Raw genomic sequence first — 6,471 nt, forward strand, 5'->3', positions numbered from 1 at the left:
TGGTTAGGAGTTCTCAGTGGCAATGGGAGTAAGTCTTGTACAAATAAATCTACTTCCAATCTTTTTCAAATATTTTACACTACTGAAGAAGCTTCCAAGACATATCAATTTAAGATGCACATGTTTCATAAACTTGTCAAGGAAAAGCAGCAGTAACATACTTCTAAAAAAATAATGTCCGAAAAGATAAATTAGTCAATACTAAATGAGGACAAGATAACCTACCTGGTCATGACTGATCTCAGCCAAAATCATCTTATCAATCTAAGGAAAAATAAAAATCACATACTTAAATAATGGCTAATGCCCACCATTAAGCACCATCTGATGCGTAATACTACTACAAGCCAGGAACCCTGAAATCAATGCAAAACACATCAATACATAAGAAAACGAAACCCACAAGTGAAACATCTTAGCCCACACAATAAACCTAGACATAAAAAATCGAAACTCTTAGATGATAAATTCCAAAAAAACCCTTCAAATAGTTCTGTCCCTGAAAGAAAAAGGGAGTAGTAATTTATATTGACAGTGGGAAACATCAATGGAGCTCAGATTCTTCACCTTCAATTAAGAATTTTTGTATATCCAAAGAGAGTTAAAATTTTACATATACTTTCAAACCCATTGATTTGCTATCAAACCAACTTACAGATGTGTTGATAACTTACTCAAATGTTTTCGATTGGTAATTTCCTCTTTCTCGTTTGCTGATATGCCTAGGGATCACTTTGACGTACATGATTTTCGAGACTTTCTTCCCTACTTTGGAATTTAAGCTTTAAAACCCCAAAGTAATCGATTCCTTTTAAACAAAAAACAAAAATTCAATCAATTGACAAGAACATTGTTTTTAGTACTAGATGATTAGTAGATAATATGAAGGAATATTGGCGTATGATTCTTAAGCTTGACAAAATCATGCTTACCCTTAAAGAAATTCGTATTGGAGATATATTTAGCTTAGCTCTTATTTCTTCAGCTTTCCCTCTTATGTTCTTCAATCTTTATCTCTATCTTCAACTCTTCAAAAAAATCTTTTTCTGGAGAAGAGAATCGCAGGTATCGAAGAAATCTTCAACACAATTCTTCGATCTTCAGCTTAACTCTTCTATTATCAGCTTAATTCATCCATCATCAGCTGAGCTCTTCGATTTATCTTCTAAAGAAAGAGTAAAATATCTTGTAGAGAAAGAGTAAAGCGTGTTCTGGACCCTGGAGAAGAAAAAGATTTTATCAATTATTAATTTTTTATTAATAAGTTTTTTTAGCCAATAAAAATGGGAGGGAGAACTAAAAATTTTGGGAATATTATATCTTAGTGAAAACTTTAAGGCTACACTTTTAATGTGTTGTTTTTACAATTAAAACAAAGGACACTTAAAAAGTGTGGCCAACATGTAAATAGTTGTAGTCATTTATTTTATATTGTAACAACACTTATAAAGTGTAGCCTATACCATTAAAGAGTACACTTTTTAAGTGTTTCCAAAATTATCATAGCTAAAAGTTAAAAATTTCGGCTACGCTTTAAAACTGTTCCGAAAACTACTTTAGGCAACACTTTACAAGTGTAGTCCGGAATAAGTGTGGCTGTAGACATAAAATGGTATAGTGTTCCAAGAATAGAGACTCCACTTAACATCTCATAACCATACCATATAACACATAATGAAGAAGAAAACACCGGTTTCACATAATCAAGAGTTTCACAACACAATAAGAAAGTAGAAGATAATTCTACAACTCATTATGGTATAAACTCACATGCTTCATTACAAATAGCGAAAAATCATTTTATATTCAATATCATGCTTATATAAATCAGTTCTAACCACAGTACAACAAATTTCAAGCAAAGAATGAATTAGTCAATTTTTGCAAAAAGTTACAGTGAGTAGAAATTCCTGGCAACCTTACAATGAAAATGTTTCACAATCTAACAATGCAACATTTAAGAAATTCCTTACAAATTCTCTACCAATCAATCTCATATAACCATTTAGAAATGCTCACTATTCATTATATATATATATATGTATATATATATATATCATAAGGAGAATTTTTAGTAACACATCACTCCCAACAACCATACTCTTCACCATAGTCCCCCACTTAGGAGAAACCCATTCTAAGGTCAACATGACATCCACTACAATGAACTCCCTTAAGGCACCTTAAACCTTACTAATACTTTGTCACCAAAGTCTATCTCATGGAAACTAAAGACTCTCAAAGGTCTCATCATCTAACCACCACATTCCCCTTACTAGGAGAACTCACTTTTTCTATTTCTAATCTCATTCATTTCCTTTATATGGTTGTGTCTTAAACAAATTCAAACCACCTCAACAACCACTCTTTCACATCCTCACACTATACCTTACCATTCCTTCAAACTTAACTACCCTTCAAAAGGTAACTAAGCCAACCTAAGGTCATAGAACACCTTCTTTCACACCTCATCCAATAAGTCACATCTCATCTTTCTCTCCCTCAACCCAAACATTATAAAGTCACCCGCAAGATATCAACACATAAGGTAAACAAGGGAAAGACACCTTATACAAAACTCTTAGGATCGATTAGATGAATGAAGAAGTGAAACTTTTTCTATAACCAAATAGCCTCCCATTTATAATGTGGCGCGCTTCACATTATAAACAAGACTCTACTAGATGTGGTTCAAGAGAAAACAAAGACACTCCCAAACCTTATGATCTGAAACCAAGTTTGTAACAACCCACAAGTACACCCTAGAAGTTAGGGCATCCCTGTGTCGTCACACGACAAATGAGACTTCAAGAACTCTCATCTAAGCCACTCGTATCGTTAATTTCATAATAAACATCTTAAAATGAGTAAAAATTTAAAAATTTCATCACACATGAAGAACTCTTTCATAAAAAATACGCAAGCGGAAGACTAAACATTAAACCTTTTCAACAATCTCATTGAACCATCTAATCTTTGGAGTTTACAACACTTGGGACTAAGCCCATACAAGACACAAAATAAAGACTAAGACATAATGAACTTGTGGATGTTGTCCTCGAATCGATGAGGACTCACCAATACTTCATATTCAAAGCCTTATAAACCTATCCATTCTTCATGGCACATGAAGACTTCGAATTCCCTACACTTTAGTGAAAAAGGGAGAAGAAAGGGTTTAGATGCACTAAGTATGGAAGCCATGCAAAAACCATGAAAAAGGGACATTTGGTAAATAACATGCTTTTCATTAATTTTAATTAAAACATCATACTATAATCATAAGAACAACATTTAACAACTTAAAAACACATAATAAATCATTTAAACAATAAGTCACATTTTTGGAAAAACATTACAGTGAACTTACTTCACTGTAATAGTGAACCTTCACTGTATAGTGAAGTTTGTTAGCTTCACTCATATAATTCCCTCACTTAAAGCTATCTTAAGACTCACTTAAGTGAGACAAAGAGAGACCGCCCATACACCCTCTCTAGGCACACCTAAATGATCCTTAGGACCACTCATAATAAGATACACATACTTACAAATACATATATCACATGAACATGAGATCCTCCTACCAATGGTGACTCTAAGGTTCACTTGAGTGAGTTGTGAAGAAACCGCCCATAAATTCCCTTACACACACACCTAAGAGATCCTATTGACTACCTAAGATCGAATCATTCTCAGTTAACCTTAGCATATAGATGATATGACATTCTCATTCCAAAGGCTATCAAAAGACTTACTTAAGCAAATCAAGAATATAACGTCCATAATCCACCTCTTCAAGATTACTTAAGTAATCCTTAAGACTACCTAGGGCTTATATTATGTCTACATAATCAACTAACTTCCCTAACTAGAGTCATTCTTAGGACTTATCTAGGTAAGATGAGAAATGACCATTGCTATGGTCCCTTCACACCTTAACTTCACAACCCTTAACTACTCTAGATAAGTACTTCTTCATTTAACATACTTTCTTTACTTCAGTCATTACACCCCTTAGTTCATTTAAGAGACATTCATCACATAAAGTACATTCAAGTAATGGTTTTGAGAAGACCTAGGGACTCTAACTAACATCTTCAAAGCCTATTGTGCAATGTCTAGATAGCGTCCAATACCACTACCTAGACTTCATAGAACTTCTCCATTGCTAGTAGGTATCCCACACGATGAGAATAGACAATAACCGACATAGACAATGATAGCTAGACATGGCATCTGGAGTTCTAACCTTATGCGATGAGGGTGTTCTACTTGCCAAGGGTAAAATTAGGACACATCCCATGTAGGCACATGGTTAAGGAATATGAAAGGCTTTTATGCAGTCTAGTCTAATTCTCAAGTAGAGCTAATAGTCTCCTTATCAAATAGAGCTTCTTCTCATGACATAATCAGTCAGTGCTAGCCTTTGTTCTCAATGAGTCATTTACATTAAAGATTCATACAAATGTGTTTCATATCTAGTTCATAACCCAATCACATTTACCCTACCAAAAAGGTCCACTAGGGCTACCTTTCAATGGCGACTAAGATAGCTCATTATGACTTTCCTAAGGTTTGATATGATGCCGTTCCATCAAATCAACTTTTAGTCCATCATTTCTTTACTTGAAGGATACCGTTACGACTTTCTACTTCAACATATATAACCTTACCACTAATTTCAAGGTTTCACATAAAGGACCCTCTTAATATTATTCAAGGTCTCACACATCATTCATACTTTCAAGACTAAGAGTATTTAGCATCCTAAGTTAATACATCTCATATTATCATATCATTCATACATATATCAAGTAAGGACACAAGTCTACTAAACAAGACGCAACATTCTTTACTTTATCACATCTAGCATATCATTCTTTGAAACACATAGGAATGACCCTTATGATCTTTATGTCATCCTATACATTACCATAAAATCATCAATATAGCCATTATAGACTCATATAGTCAAGTAGGAAAAATCATGTATCATCCCTAAGACTACACATAGAAACACATAGTCATGGTCTACATGATTTCCTAACATATATAGAAAGAACACATACTTTCACATTACTTCACATATAGATAGATATGCTCATACTTTACAGAATTCACCTAAACAAATCATCATAATACTTCAAGTAGTGCCGACAAGGCCATGATCATCATATTGCATAAAGTAACGCCGACAAGGTCACATAAGTTCACATAGCACCGACACCATAAATGGACCATACCAATCACAACATTATTAAAGTCTAATTAACCTAAAATAAAAGGAATTAGGGAATCATACCCCCACTTCATCTTACAACTTTGATTTCAAGGCTAAATCATCCAATTCGATATCATAAGGCCCTTACCCATCGCCATAACTATTAATTCAATACAATTATATCAATAATCAATGAAACTATGTCAATACATTACATACTCATCAATCTAATACAACCTAGATATCAATTTACTACAATTATCACATCAATGGATAGCCCATAGAAACTATATTAGAATTCATAAGCCTTGAGTGAATATCAATTCAATAAGCCTAATACTCAATAGATCTAAGAATAGTCAAACTCAGTTGATCAAATTGAAACATCCTATAAACCAATCAATCATAATTTATACATGATTCAAAAGCCCATAACATTATACATATGAATTCATTGATATCAAAGCATGATCACAAAACCCATATTTTAGTCAAATTGATAGATTTGTGAATGTCAAGGGTTAATGGAGAATTTCATTGGATAACAACAATTGTACATCAATAACATCATATCTTAACGTTTGAAAACCTTTCATGCAAGAACCCAAGACTTAGAATAGAAATTGGACTTCTTCTTCTTTTTCAAATCTTTGAAAATCATCTTTGAAATTAGCTCTAAGGTGATATAAAACCTTATATGAAGAACTACCATACATTATTAGAAGAACCCAATGAAAATTGAAGAAGAAACTCCATTGAAGAACCATCTTCACCTTGAACTCTGATGGAGGTTTTTGAAGAAACTTTGGGAGGGACTGTATTTTGATTTAAGTGTTAGGGTTTAAATGAGAGTTTAATGACTTAATACTCTTAAAATACCCATAAAAACACAAAAAAAAACCGTTCTCACATTTTATTAGACTTGGGGTGGATTTCCAAATAACCCCAAGCTTTAACAGAAAACTGGCAGGCAGTTCACATCATCATCGACGCCCCACCATTGAGTGTTTGTGGGTGAGACCACGCCCCGTCGATGGGGTCTCGTGGTTTGCTCCTGCTGCTCCTCAACCTTCCATCTGTTAAGCTCCATGGACGCAACCCATCGACGGGCCTTCGCTGGTCGACTGGCTATCGTTTGGGTCATCGTTTGGCCCTGCCTGGAAGTGTTGAGCTCCAAGTTGGGGTACCCTTCTAGGTCCCCTAGTGGGTCCTACATGGAATCGTACCTGGATGTTTCCAACCCAAAT

The sequence above is a fragment of the Solanum pennellii genome, chromosome 10 (genome assembly GCF_001406875.1).
Source record: "Solanum pennellii chromosome 10, SPENNV200".
NCBI lineage: Eukaryota > Viridiplantae > Streptophyta > Magnoliopsida > Solanales > Solanaceae > Solanum > Solanum pennellii.